This window comes from Erpetoichthys calabaricus, chromosome 3 (assembly GCF_900747795.2).
Source record: "Erpetoichthys calabaricus chromosome 3, fErpCal1.3, whole genome shotgun sequence".
NCBI classification, from domain to species: Eukaryota; Metazoa; Chordata; class Cladistia; order Polypteriformes; family Polypteridae; genus Erpetoichthys; species Erpetoichthys calabaricus.
Window position 1 is genome coordinate 208,944,576 of NC_041396.2, and position 16,631 is coordinate 208,961,206.

A 16,631-nucleotide genomic window follows, 5' to 3' on the forward strand; every position below is an offset into this window, starting at 1 on the left:
TACAGGGAATTTGCTTTAATGCTGCTGAGCTAGGTGTAATTGAAAAAAATATCTTATATGTGCTTTAGTAACTATTACACAGTGGCAGAGAGCAGCTGATGTATTCCTTTAATCAGATAGGACTATGGAGAGGCATAGTGGTGGCATTCTTTGTTACTGTATATGAGGCATCAGTCCTTTCAGAATAATTTGAGGAACAAAGCACACATCTCCCATTGATTACCCTAACCTAATTACAGGCTCACAGGGAGACAGAACCTATTCTGGCATCACTGGGCACAGAGCAGAAATTAGCACCGAGTGGGACATCAGTATATCACCGACCACAGTCAAACATACATTCACACTTAGAAAATGTACAGTTTCCAACTAGTTTAAATTATATACATGTATTTTGGATGTGGAAGGAAATGCCAATCCACAGAAGGATATTGTATGTACACTCAGTGAATCAGGGTCTTGGAGCTGCGATTTTACTGCACTAATTATTATGCCATTATGACAACCATGACCAAAACAGTAAATCATTGCATTTAGATAGATAGATAGATAGATAGATAGATAGATAGATAGATAGATAGATAGATAGATAGATAGATAGATAGATAGATAGATAGATAGATAGATAGATACTTTATTAATCCCAATGGGAAATTCACAATGTTTTGTTACCACTTTCTCTTAAAACTGTTATTTTTGTTCATATTTTGTTAACACTAGAAGATGGGGCTTTAAAGGTTAGGTATATATTTCTCCGTAGAGGATATGTGCAATTCGATCCTATTTTGTATAACTTGTATTGGTGTTTATATCTATTTATAATTTTTGTAGCTTGTATAGCTGTGGTATGTGTTATGTGTAATGCTTGACAAAAATAGAGTGGCTTATATTTAACACGCTTCCAGTCTGTGTAATTGTATATGGATTATTTACTTAGTGTGGGGCACATAGGGGCAACATACTGTATATGGGATTCTGTATGTCTATAGCTTGTGCAGAATTACTCAGCTGTTCTGACTGAGAGAAACCGCATAAGATTTCCAATGCACTGTAAAGTGCAAATGGCAATAAAGATTCTTGATACCGGTAGAGTGGACTCATTTACTCAGATATTGCTACATAACACAAACAAAATCTATATCAAAGAGTTGCTGCATAACAGTAATTTACTATTTGGTGACCCAAGTTGGCACCACTGTGAAGTCATACCCATATTTCAATATCTCACCTGTGACATTTTTATTTTGGCCCATGGAGTCTCAATATTGTCTTTCTTCTAAATCTAAGTTACTCAGGATAATGGAGTATGGATGTTTGTGCCTTACAATGGGCTGGTCTCTTTGAATTTGGCTCTGGTTGTCATTGTCCCAGTGTAGAATATGCAAATTACAAAAAGAATCCGGGCTGAAATTTGGACCCAGCTACATGTCTTCATGACACCCTGTCTTCCAGAATACTGTATATTTATTAATATTTTGGAAACTGTAAAAGTGTAAAATTCAACCACCTTAAAATAGCTGCTACTACTTACCAAATTATCTTTGTGCTGACAAGCACACTATTGTGAATGTCAGTATGGGATTTGTGCATCTCTTAAAAAAGCAGGTTCATAAAGTGAATAGGTTAAATAGTAAAGATAAAATAATAACTCTTAAGATACTGTTGGCTTTAAAAACAGCTGATTTTTTTAGAAACTGTTAACTGCTGCTCTCATTAGCATGGGCCTGTTATATGGGACGTATAGTGCAAAGCATGATGGGCTTGCATGAATGTTTGCTTACATCCTGCTTAGCTACACACTTCCTATTTAACTAAATTTGTATCATTAAAGCATACAGGACAAACAAAACAAGTTGATGCTTCTTTCTACTTTTAGAAAAGGTGTTAACCAATGTACCAATTGTATTATTTTTTGCAAACTTAGCTCAGAGATTTAATATTGTTCTTTTAGGAAGAACATTTAGACAAATGCCATCTACTGAATGGTGAACTTTCTCTCCTAGCTTGTGTACTGAAGGAAACTGTTAAACTGATCAAACCTGAATCCGGCACCATTTTTTGAGAAGAGTTTTTGCCTTCATACAGCTCATTTAATGAGAATTATAGCAAAATGACTCATTTTATTGGCTAACTAAAAAGATTACAATATGCAAGCTTTCGAGGCAACTCAGGCCACTTCTTCAGGCAAGGTGTAATCATTACATCATTACAATTAATTACATCTTGCCTGAAGAATGGGCCTGAGTTGCCTCGAAAGCTTGCATATCGTAATCTTTTTAGTTAGCCAATAAAAGGTGTAATTTTGCTATAATTCTTACTACATTCATAATGGCTAACACCCTAGTACTACAGCTCATTTATAAATTCCTTAATATATAAGAAGTTTGTAAAAGAAAGAAAATCACACTACCATTTTCAAACACTTTACATATTTCAGGGAACATGTTTATTGATTTTTGATTTATTAATTATAAATCTTTGGACCTAGAGTGTGTGTAAACTTTTATTTTGTGTTATACTAAAAAATTATGCAAAATGAAACTTTACCTCTTTATATAGTTTATTAAATCTTTTATATTTTTCTACAGGTTATATGCAATTTTTTTTTTCTGGCCATTTACGGCGTTTGAAATGTAGCACTTGCACAGTTTCATTCTGCTGTAGATGACAGCAGGTCTTCATCATTCTCGAGCCTCATTCATTGCTTATTGCTCCTGCATTACTCCTGTGCATTAGGCCACTAAGCTAATGCAAAGATTGCCTGCCTTGAGCCCTTAAGTGAGAATTCCACATGCTGTCTTTTCTGAAGTACATTTCTTCACCATAGCTAATAAGTTATATGTGCTACACAATTTCCCATTAAATGTTGTGGTTCAGTCCACTGACTGCAAACATGCTGCGATTCTTTTTCTGTCCCCTTTCATTCTGTTGTAATGGATGCACAATTGATTGTTACGAGTGGTCCAGACAGAAGTCATGTTCAATATAACCCATGGGGGACAAGATGGAATACCATGCTAACAGGTATATTTATTCCTGCTCAGGAGGCAACTGATTGTGTATTTTCTTCTTTGGATTGCTTATTCTTACACTGTAGGGGATGACTACACTTTCAGGGATATTCAAAAATCTCAGCATTTGTAAACACAGGACATGTTGAATGGTAAAGCGGAGATTTATAGTGGCCATCAGGACTTATGTAGACCATTCAGTTCGTCAAGCTAGTTTGGTTAGTTAAAATTGATAAAAACAGTTCTCAGGCATAATTCATACCCTAATAAGAATATTTATGTGAAAAACAGAACAGCATTGTCATGTAAGTTTACTCCTGGAACTACATACCCATTACTGACCAGGATGTCTTGCAACTTCTTGTCTTTCCTCTTTGTACTCTCTTTCAGTCTCTTTCGATATATGTCTATGTTTCTCTAATGAGACAATGAAAGAGTGTTGAACCATCCATCCATCCATTTTCCAACCCGCTGAATCCGAACACAGGGTCACGGGGGTCTGCTGGAGCCAATCCCAGCCAACAGAGGGCACAAGGCAGGAACCAATCCTGAGCAGGGTGCCAACCCACCGCAGGACACACACAAATACACCCACACACCAAGCACCAATTTAGAATCGCCAATCCACCTAACCTGCACGTCTTTGAACTGTGTGGGAGGAAACCGGAGCGCCCGGAGGAAACCCACGCAGACACGGGGAGAACATGCAAACTCCACGCAGGGAAGACCCGGGAAGCAAACCCAGGTCACCAGGTCTCCCAACTGCGTGCCGCCCGAGTGTTGAACCACTTGCCCTTTATCATCCTGAGGAAATAGGCTTAATTCCATACAGGGGGGCATCTCTTTCTCTCTCCTTCTCTCTTTCTCACACAAACACACACACACCATTTACCTTCTGTAGAACCCACTACTGATAGAAGCCCCTGTGTTCTCAGTCTGGTATATGTAGGACCTCTCCTGGTTCCAGTGTGGCCCATTATCTTCCCTAGAGGTTTTGTGTCATGCTGATAGTATTCTTGAACCTAACAAGCTCTTGAAAGCCAGGAACATCCTCATATTATCTTCTCAATTCTTTAATCTATCTGATGTCTCTAACCTTTTACTTCACTGTAGACCAGCTTTTCTCAGCTGGGGTTCCATGGAACCTTAGGGCTCTGCGAGACATCGCTAGGGGTTCCGTGAGAAATGGTAATGAATAGCAAGTCAAGTCAAGTCAAGTTGGGGAGCATGCACTGGTACAGTGCGTTGCCGCACCCAATACACAACAAAACAACTCGGGATCCCGGTTTGCAACCCCCCAGGCAGTCACGCGGTCCAGTCCCACCCTCTGGAAATGACCCTCTATCTGTCGCAGCCAGGTGTTACGTGGTCTGGTCCAGCCACTTGGGTCCCCAACAATGAGGATCTTACGAGCCAGATCACCCTCAGGGAAACGCACCACATGGCTGTAGTGCTGTAACTGATGCTCCCTCACAATGCAGGCAATGTGCCTCATTCGGGACTCCATGAGCAACTGCTCATTCGACATAAAGTCAAGCCAACGGTAGCCAAGGATTCTCCGAAGAGACACAGTACCAAAGGAGTCCAGTCTTCATCTCAAGTCACTGGATAGCGTCCATGTCTCACAACCATATAGCAAGACAGGAAGCACCAGGACTCTAATGACTTGGACCTTCGTCCTTTTGCATAGATATTAGGAGCGCCACACACTTCTTTCCAGCGACCTCATGACCCCCCATGCTCTCCCAATCCGTCTACTGACTTCATAGGAAGAGTCACCAGAGACATGAATGTCACTGTCAAGGTAAGTAAACCTCTCAACAAGGGTGACACTCTCTCCGCAAACTCTGCTGATGGCTGTGCCCAAGATGTCATTAAGGGCCTGGATCTTGGTTTTTATCCAGGACACTCACAATCTCATACACTCAGACTCACTCAGTCTCTCGAGCACCCCGATCAGAGCCTCCATTGACTCCGCGAAGATCACAGCATCATCAGCAAAGTCAAGATCCATGAATCTTTCTTCACCAACAGATGCCCCACAGCCGCTGGACCCCACGACCTTGCCCAATACCCAGTCCATACAATAATTGAACAGAGTAGGCGGAAGAACACACCCCTGATGAACCCCAGAATGAACTGGGAAAAACGCAGAGGGCCTTCCTCCACTTTTCACAGCGCTCACAGTACCAGTGTACAGGCCGGCCATGATATCCTGCAACCTCAAGGGGATCCCGTGAATCCTCAGAATGTCCCACAGGGCAGCTCGATCAACTGAGTCGAACGCTTTGCGAAAATCGACAATGCCAGGAAGACAGCCTTACCACCAGCCTGGAGAAGTTCATCCCGAATACCACAGATCCCTGCAGCCTTCCCTACCCTCAGCTGGTTCACCACCTGTGCAATCTCAGTGAGATTGGGTGGTTCACAGCTAATTGGAGGATCAGCCTCAAGGACCGTGGACCCAGAGATATTAAACATCCTAGCTGGAGGATCAGCTTTGAACAACTGCTCAAAGTAGCCAGCCCAGCGGGTCATAATTGCAGTGTCATCCGTAAGGACCGTTCTATCAGCCGCCCTGACTGCGACTCTCCGAGGAACAGATTTGGATGTGTGTAATGCTTCGATTCCTCTCTAAGCAGGACGTGGGTCGCTAGACCACAGATGGTGTGTCACTTGCTCTCAGATTCCTCTAACAAATGCCTCCTTATCTGCCTGCAGAGCCCTCGCAACCATCCTTCTCAGTTCCCGGTACAGACCAGAGTTGCCATTGAGCCGTGCACTGCGACTCCTCTCGATGATATCCAGGGTGCCCTGCGAGATGAAACACCTCCTTCTGGGAACACTGGTAACACCAACACAACCCTCAGCAACCTTCAGGATCTTGTCACGGAAGGTCTCCCACATCACATTAGGATTGGCAGTCGTAATGAATAGCAGTGGCAAAAAAATAAGGTTGAACAGTGGAAGAAAATAATAAACCTTCTCTAAAATAAATAAATTCAAGTTCAACTAACGCTAGTGTCACTTATGAGTTAACTGGTGCTGGTTAGTGCAAACTAGTGCAAGCAAGAAACCATGTGAAGTTCTGTCAGTCTCTTATCAATCTTATGTGTTTTCTAGTGTGCAGGTATGCATTCACTCATTAATATGAAACGTTTTCCCTCTCTCCACGTTTTCCAATGTATTTCTTTCGTTCATTTTTATTTCGGCCGTGTTTTTAAATTACTCGATCAACAGTTTGAGTATTCAAATGTAAAAATTGGCACTTTTAATTTACTTTGATTTATCTTATTCTTTTGGAAATTGCAAATAGACGATTGAGTATAGCATTTATTAATGTTATATTATATATCTTTCCTTATGATCTTTAAATTTATAAATTAAAAAAATACTAATAATGATATAATTATTATGTAGGAGTTCCCTAGAACATGAATATTATTTCAAGAGTTCTGTAGGGGCAAAATTGTTGAGGAACGCTGCTGTAGACTATTCATCTGCTTGCTGTTTTCCTGCCCACCAACCTTCTCAAGCCTCACTCTGTTTATATTACACAAAATTATTCTGGCCAGTCAGTCTTGAGACTGTATGCTCCTGGTGCTTGGATTCTCTAATCTAGCTCCACCATTGCATAGCTCTTGGTCATACTGGTAATGGCTACCCTTTTTGTGCTTTGGTGCAGAGTTTGTTTATGTGTTGCTTTTACTTGACATTACTACTGCCTTAAGGTTTATTCAGTATAACACTGACACAATACACCAGATAAACTAAACTGTACTGGAACATGCTATATTTGGCTACTGTCCATGTCAAGATGTCATGCCCTTTACTCAGGTACCCAATATCTACTGGGGTGAATTATTATGGCAATGTGTGTGAGTGCTCCTTGCGCTTTGCCTCCAACCCAACCAGTGGCTCCAGTTTCCTGTGACCTTCCATTGGACTAAGCAGGTTCAGAAAACAGACCTTTCATATTTTGTTCTGTGGTCTCTACTTCATGTTTACTTCCCTATGCTTTATCACATATTTCAGTAATCATATAGAACAGTTTATCTTACTGCTTTGGATTATATTGCCATGTACTGTCGTGAAAGTTAGATTTTTTTTAAAATTAAATTCCACCCAGAAAAACATGACACAATTTTACAAAAAGGGAGATTTAAAACACATAAGTATCTGTGTATTTTCCAAACTGAGTGCCTTTAACCAGTGGAAATTGCATTGGTAAACAAAGTGAAAGCAGAATGCTTGGACAGATTGCAGAAGTCTGAACTTTTGCTTTGTGCTTGGCCCCACAAAAGGAAGATCTGTTAGTCATTGAACACCCACAGGTTTTTTCCATAAGACATATTGGTTGCACACATTTTTTTCCACTCATTTTTTGTCTGATGGCAGTAACACCATTAGTGGATAAGAAAAAATAACCATTATGTCCTTCTTCTCAATTATTCTTTAAAATATATTAGGCTTTCTGCTCTCACAGTTTCATGGTGTTCATGAAATGACAGGTTAAATAACTTAAACAGGTTAAACAGATAACAGATAATTAAAAAAACATAAGTATGGAAGTGTTTAGCATTAATAGTTACACCAACCATCTTTTTAATAAGAAGGATTTCATGCAAAAGTTAAATAAAGGTATGTGTTACCAGTCTCAGGCCTAGGGGAACTGTTTGCGTCTGTTGCTACAGGGGGTAGCCACAGCAATATGATGCCAAAAGCATAAAAGAATCAGGCAGCAGTCTGGAGTTTCTGGCCATACTTTTTTTTGTTTTTATTCTGATTTACCCAGAGGTATATATCTGCTTCAGTCTCGGCCTAGATCAACATGATTATGAGTTAAACAATGGTACATATCAATTTTGTTTTCTGACCAACAGTGTAAACACACTTTCTTTGATTAAACAATAGCATTGTTGTCAGCTGTCAAGAAATACTTATACCATTGTATGCTGATTAGAAACCAATGTCTCCAGAACTCGTTAATTTTAAAAGCAGGTGTCAATTTTGCAACACAGGTACGTATCTATGTCCTGTAGATAGATAGATAGATAGATAGATAGATAGATAGATAGATAGATAGATAGATAGATAGATAGATAGATAGATAGATAGATAGATAGATAGATAGATAGATACTTTATTAATCCCAATGGGAAATTCACATAGAACAATCTACATATGTAGATAGCTATCAACAATAATATGTAACAATTATTCAGGAAATTTGCCTTTTCATCTATCATCCCAGTCTCTCTTGGCTTTTACAATTTATTTATTTATTAACATAAGTTTTTCTTAAAAGCAGCACACATAAATGTCCTTTTCTCTAAAACACCACTTTCCAGTTCATTACACATGTACAATATATTGTATATATAAACTTTATTAAAATGAATTTCATTCATAAAGTTATTTTTGTCCTAAGACAAAACATTAGTACTGTGTGTAGCACATAGAACTGAATTCACTTTTTTAAAATATTTTTTTAACACTGTGCTCGTAAAATAAAAATTTAGTTTCAAATGACCATTCATGACCAATATCAAAATAAACCCTGGAACCCTTCACATATTCATGCATAAAAAACACAAAAATAACACTTTCTTCTTTCTTTATCATTTACCAATATGAGTATTTCCACATAATTTATTATTATATGTTTTAAAGCCACTCAGACCCATAAACTTTTGAAGTGCTTCATTCTGTGGTTTGGGCCTGTATTTAGATTTTCAGATATACACTGTATTTAGAGCGTCAACAGAGCTAGGAGTTTAACTGGGAGCCTTACAGTTTAATATAATGTACAGTATACAATTAATTAAGTTATAATTATGACTATTAAGGTATGCAATACAAATGCCACAATCTCCAAAAATATTTGAGTCCATACTTAATTTAGTTTGGTTTTTTTCACAAAGAAATAAGCAGAATAATGAATAGAAAATATAGCCTGAATAGCCATGTTTTGTTTACCTCTTACCAGATACTGAATTTCATACAGTTATATTTCTCATTTATATGATACATCAAGATGTTCTCTTATTTGTATTTATTTGTTTTATTTAATGCAGCCTATTCAAATATATTTGTGATTGTTACTGTGTCACACTTAAGTTTTGGTAGTTCAGAAATGCTTCTATTACTCATATACTATTAGCACTTCTTTGGTTCTTCATAACACTTATCTCTGCAATATGACCTACCAACACTTCAACTTGGAGTGGTTTAATGGGATGTAACAGACACATTTCTCTTGATATTACAGGTTTGTATAAGACCAGTGATTTCTTCATATTACCAAGTCATTTTACCATCATGCAAATAGGCCACATTGCACAGAGATGAATAACCAATCTACTGATGTTTTATAAGTATTATGAAGACCAAAAGAAACCTTTGTTAACACTAGAATTACCAGAGCCTACGAGAAAACTCGTAAATCCAGCCCACCTTAAATCCTTTCTCACCTCTCCGTCAGCGTCTTTTGTCCTATAAATGTGTCGATAAGCAGCAAGCAGCCTGGTAAACCCCAAACCCCACCCACCGCCGCAGTTCAATTCGCAAAGAAGTTTCTCAGTGCTCAGTGTTTATCTTCGAGTGAAGTGCTGGAGCTTTATAGGATAAAAAAGTACATCGTCATTTGGAATACATACATTTCATGTGTGCTCCGTGTTATCAACAATCTATGTAAAAACATTGTTAACACAGAAACTTTTTTCATGTTTTAGTAATAATTGACAAAATGTAGACATGAAATGTATAATGTGTGAAGCCTGAAATACAAATATGAAACAAAAACCTTTCTTAGAAGGTACAAGTATAACAAAACAAGTACACTTTTATACAAAAATTTCTCTGAAGAAAAAAGAAAGCAGGTTACAGTAGGCGGTTGATACAACAGCTTGCATGGTGCAATGCAAAGAACTGCTGCCTTCCAATCAAGAGGTCACGGTTTTGATATCAGCTGCTTCCCAAACTTACCATTTTCAGTAGTGAGCTGCTCTTATTGTTAATATCATACAATAAAAACATACATTTGATTTGCATCTGTAAATTTATAGTACTTGTCAAAGTTAGCGTTTTGTTTTTCAGTTTTATTCTCTCACTCACGTTCATGCTCCCACACACTAGTCCCCTACCCCGATCTGACACCGTTTTCAGATAAAGACGTGGTATAACAAACAGACTTGTTTTGTTATACCCCCTCTTTATTTGAAAACCATGTCAGATCTTGTGCGCGAACGAGACTGGGACTGGGAAAACTATGGACGTGGATGTGAGTGTTGTGCGTAACTGAGAATGACTGTGGATGTGAATTTTTTTATTCAGTTTTATTGAGTGTTCCTGCTCACGCTGAATTAGTATGCACCTTCTGATCCATGATGTCAAAGCCGCACTGACAAAAAAAGAGAGACTTAGGTATATATGACATTTGGAATAATTCATTTTATGACCTGTATTGTACATTTTGGAAAACGTTGTTGCACTAATGCAATATTATATTCATTTGCATACCTTCATGTGGTTGTAGTCAGTGACCACGTTTGTTTTTTTGTTTTTTTTTCTGATCTTGGCCAGTGTTCTCATGTTGCGGTCACTGATTACAAGCGCAAGAGGGCATGCGAATGAATATGAATAATATGAATAATGTTGCATCAATGCCACAATGTTTTCCAAAATGTACTATACAGGTCATAAAATGAGTTATTCCAAATATCATATATTATACCTATGTCTCTGTTTTTTTGTCAGTGCAGCTTTGACATCATGGACCATAAGGTGCATACTAATTCAGGTGAGCAGGAACACTCAATAAAACTGAATAAAAAAAAATTCAAGTGACGGTGAGATACGAAGATGGCAGATTCACCAGCGTTTGTGTGTCAGCTTTTATCCCTCCAGATCAGAGAATCTCCAGTTCCATTGCCTCAAAACACCACTCACATCTACAGTTATTCCCAGTTTCAGATAAAAAGTAACGCCGTCAGATCTGGGACAGGGGTGGGTGTTGTATCGTGATCGTGACTGAGAGAATAAAAGTGAAAAAAAAATGCTAACTTTTACATGTTCTATAAATTTACACCGGCTCTTACAGACACAAATCAAATGTATGTTTTATTGTATAATATTAACAATAAGAGTGACTCACTACTCAAAACGGTAAATTTGCGGGGAAGGTGGTTTCGAACTCATATCCTCCGGATTATAAATCAGCAGAGCTAACCACAGCACCACGGAAACTGGCGTATTGTACTTCCACCGTTCTTGAAAGTGTTTATTTGATATTTGGCCATCAGCTTTCACACATTATACAGTTCATGTCTACATTTTGTCATTTATTACTAAAACATGAAAAACATTTCTGTTTTAATACTGTGTTTACATAGATTGTTGTAGACACAAAACACACATCAAATTATTTCCCCTTACAATTCTGGGGAGCTCACACCCAGATAATCAATCAAGGCAGGAACTGGGAGAACTTCTTGCCCGTTCTGAGTCGGTGGGGGGGGATGGTATAGCAGGCTGCTTGGGCTTATCGACACATTAAGAAGACAAAAGACACTGATGGAGAGGTGCGAAGGGATTTAAGGTGGGACGGATTTATGAGTTCTTTCGTTGGCTCTGGTAATTCTAGTGTTAAGTTCTGGTTACATGAAAGTAAATGAGTAATAGATGCATGTTTGCAGTACCTAAAGTACAGTGTTACCAGTTATGACTAAGAAATATGCCTGCTGTAACATAACCGACTAACATAACATGAAGGTGCTAACAAACCTAAAACTGTGTAAGAATAAGCTTCATCACAACCATCTTTATTATAAAGGTAATTAATTGACCTTTTTAACCATTTAAAAACTCTTTTCTTGGAGATGTGTACACATTCACCATCTGTCTGTATACTGAACCAACTTAATGCTGTATCTAGAGCTTATCTCAGTAGTACAGACAACCAATTTTAGATGGGGCATTCGTTGATAGGAAAATTAATGTATTATTACATACTAATACTGCATTTACAGTTGTACCACATTTTTTGTAACGTTATCAGACAACTCCAGAGTTGATTGAGCTTTTATCTGAACATTGTGAATTATTTATTGTATATGAGGAGTTTAATGATTAATTAGATACTTGCAAAATTTTAGCAATTTAGTTGCATTTTACATCAAGGACACTTGAAATATTAATTATGTTTTCACATGAGAAATCATTTGTGCATGAGGAGACAGCAGCGTTTTTTAACAATAAAATGGGCATTTTGAAAGCAGCTAAAAGTAGTGATAGATTACAAGTTTACAAGCATAGGTGGTCCGCAAACAAGCTTCATTTTACCTATAAAGTTTGCATATTTTTCAACTTTTTTTGTGGAAAAAGAATGGTGGCAAAAAGTGGATGCCATCATGAAAAATGCATTTCATTCAAATCAGGAGGTGCTGTCTTGGAGCACTTTTAGCCACAGGCTCATTCCACCACGGTGTGCTACGAAGCACCTCCGGAGATTGTTTCTGTCTGCTGCTATCAGGCAATTCAGTGCTTCCTCACACACCGCAAACTAAATGCTGATACTCTTTAAGTTCATTTTGCTATTTCGGCAAAATATACAGCATGTTTGTTTATATATCTGTCTATTAATTGATTGTATTATTTTCCCTGAGATTCTGTCTATGTTTTTTTTATGTTTCTTCTGCTATATGCATCTTAATTTCCCCTTGGGATTAATACATTTTATTTAATCTAGCTTTAGCTCTTAAGAAGCATATGCAATTTAGGTTTGTCTGAATAATTAATGTTTTTGGTCAACTTCACTGTTGAAAATATTTTAAGATAAATTAATGCATATGATAATCTTCACAAGCAAATGCTTCTGGCCTAATAGTTTTGTTATTTTGCATTATTTGCTGAAAAAGTATTTACATCTTAATACATTTTAATACACATTAAAGTCACAATAACTCTTTCTTGAAGTTCCAGTTATTGGTTTGTAGGGTGTGTAGGGTCATTGTTGTCACATGTACAGGGTACTGTGAAATTATACAGTGCATATGTGACTATATGTGCATATGTGACAAATTTAATAAATTAATCTTTTTTAGACTCTCAAAAAATGAAGCCTAGTCTGGTATTAGTCCAAAGCAGGACCCATACTACTGTTTGATTGCATGATAAAATAGTGTTACAATACAGTTGTATGTATTTTGACTCAATTCATTTTAAATATTTACTAGATTTTACCTAATCATTTTCATATGGCAGTGTTCATGGCACTGTTTATAATCTGTACAGCAGGTGTGTTTTTTCATGTTGACTGTAATATATACAGTATCATAGATACAGGTAAATGAGGCTTGTCTTGGAAGCAAGTGTATTGTAGTTGACTATCCATCTATTTTCTGAGCCCACTTAATTTACTGTTAACCTTATAAAACTTGAACCTATCCCAGTAGAACACATTTTTAAGATAAAATTAGAATTTTTTTTATAAGCTCTTTTTAAAATTCAATACACAGTATGACTCATCAAAATAGTTATATAAACTAACGTCTTTTTATTATTGCTAGATGATGCAGAAGAAAAAAACAATAGAACATATTAGAATATTAACATGTCAGTCATCTGTTTTAATAACAATCTGTTTTAATAAAGACATATTAGTGACTAGTACAGTGTCAAATCTCTAAAACTGTCGATGATGACATTATGGTGCTGGAGATCAGAAAATCAAAAATTCATGAAATTTACAAGCATGAGTTCCCCTCATTCCTGTCACTTTATTTCATAATACTGATGAATGAGGGAAGAATTCAGACTGTGGTACAGAATTTGGATGGAACAAAGTATACAGTACATTATAAATTGTTTTGAGATGAAAGAATATAATTGTTGAGAAGGAACATCTTCACAAATTTAATACACACCGATTCAAAATTCAAGGCTTAATTCTTGAAGTACCATGTCAACAAAGGAAACTATAAACAATTCCGAACTTTGTCGAAGATCTGGTTTTCAAACATTCTCAGTCAAAAGCGAAGCCATTTTCTTTACCTAATTGTTTACTAACAATGGGGCTCCTGTGTTGCCTTGTTGAGATTATAATTGTAACTTATACAATTACAATTGTACTAATCAACATGAAACACATTGCCACACTGCAGCACCATAATTAATGAGTCTAACCATATTACCTCAGAACTTCTGTCCTTCTATGGAGCTAGAGTAGGTACTTGTAGATTTCTATGTTATATTTCTTTTGTTAGAGCTCCGACAGATTCAGTGATATTTCTTTCTTTCTTTTTCTTTCTTTCTTTCTTTCTTTCTTTCTTTCTTTCTTTCTTTCTTTCTTTCTTTCTTTCTTTCTCTTTCTACATTAAATGATGAATTAGACAGGAACCTCACCCGGAGCCTCGCCTGTCGTCTACTCAGTCACTGCGCCTTCTGAGTGAACAGTATGAGCTGCAGGACATGTGGAGGGCGATGAATGGGGGCACTAGACAGTATACATGTGCACAGGTGAGAGGTGTCTCTCTCTCTCTGGACAGGCTGTATACTTTTAAACATCATTTTACTCTTTTTACTTCCTGTTTTTGTAACCCCCTACATCCCTTTCCAATCACAGAGTAGTGGAAGGTTTGTCTGTTCCGGCACATTGCCGCACCCACCACATGACGAACCAACTCAGGATCCCAGATTGGGACCCGAGTGTAGACATGGAGTGAGATCCTATCTAAATTGCCTTCGGGACTCCAGTAGATGAAAGGAGGCCTGAAATATCTTGCCGTTAACCTTGGGGATGAGGCTTTTGAGAAAAAGACCTGGGAAGGAGTGCTGGACAACGTGAAAAGTTGCTTGAAGGTTTGGAAATGGCTTTTACTGCAGCTCTCATACAGAGGAAGGACTTTGATTATTAATAACTTAGTAGCCTCAGCCATGTGGCATAAATTGATGTGTCTTGAACCCCCTCCTGCACTTTTATTTAGTATTCACAGAGAACTCCTGAACTGAAGGCATTGGCTAAAACATTGTGTGTCCTATTTACCTGTTTCTGAAGGAGGACAAGGACTTGTTGATATCTGCAGCCGAAGAAATGCGTTCCGGCTGCAAGCTTTGCAAAAACTGTTATATTATCCGACAGACCTGTCCTGGAGGCCACTTGCCTGTGTTTTTTTACGTCAAGTAGGAAACCTAAATATTGACAAGGCACTTTTTTTTTAATGGACAACAGACAGCTGTCAACTTCTGGCCTTCTGACTTTGTACAGCAGTCTGCTCAGAGCTTGGAATCTTCTTGAACATCAGAACTAAGTGTTGCTTTTTTGGGGGGAGTTGGGATTTTCTTTGTTTGCTTTACTTTTGTTATTGTAAATGACTTTTTAAGTATTTGTTGTGATGTAAGATTTTGCATATAACTTGATAAATATTTTGTATGTCTTTATTTGTAATTTAGGCAAAGCAATGTAATTTAGTGTTATATTAGTGAGTGTTTACCCCCCCCCCCCCCCTTTAAGAATGGGTCTCTTTGAATTTTACGACAGAGATGGGGGGGAATGTACCTTAAACCAGTTTGGTAAGTATTTCTTGGCTAAAGTCTTTCAACCCCCGTAAGGAAGCCAGGTTACTTTAACATATGGTTTTGGGGGATGGCAGGTGTTAAGATTGTCTTTGCCCCATTGGTCTGAAGCATGGCTGTTTGGAATTGGTTTCTATCAGAAGCTTTTAAGTACCATGATGTCCTATTGGCTGTAGGGGTTGGACAGAGAATCTATAAATCTGCTTGTTCAACCACATTCTTTTTCTTACAAACCAACATATGATGAAAAAGCATCTCTCTTACCAAACCGATGAAGACCATCACACCATGAACTGAAGAAGACAACACAATGGAGAGCACAACTCGGCAGCCATATTGAGACAGGCAATGCAGCCTGTTCTGAAGAAAGCTGAATGATGCTTTAACTAGAGATATTTTTAAGTAACTAACAAGTCTGTGTGCCACCTGAAACTACACATCACCATTTAATCAGGTTGTATGGTTGCTAATATTCAAATGTACTTTGCATATTGTTATTATTTATGATTATATCAATAATACATTTTTTTATGTGTAACTTAACTCCTGCTTGTTTTTTACTACACCTAATTACCTATAGATATAGAAGGGAAGGTGGGGATAAGTTATATACTATAATACCTTATAAACAGAGGCAAGTCTGTGAGATTAGGCATTCTGACAAAGGCTACTTATTAATAATACAATAGGGGAAAGTACAGCAATATATTACTCTGCTGAGACAAAACAGTATTGATTAATAAAGTTCAATTCAAAATTAAAAAAATCTTTTTCTTTCTTTCTTTCTTTCTTTCTTTCTTTCTTTCTTTCTTTCTTTCTTTCTTTCTTTCTTTCTTTCTTTCTTTCTTTCTTTCTTCTATAGAACTTCCATTATTCAGTACCATATGCTTCTAAAAGGTCCACATTTCAGTCTGTGACACCTTTTTCAGGCACTATGCAATTTGGCAAAAACCTAGCAATTAGCTTAACAATCTTCCCCACTGTACACGGGTAATGCATAACTTAATTTTATGCTTTTAAGAATATTTGGAATTCCATATGTCTATT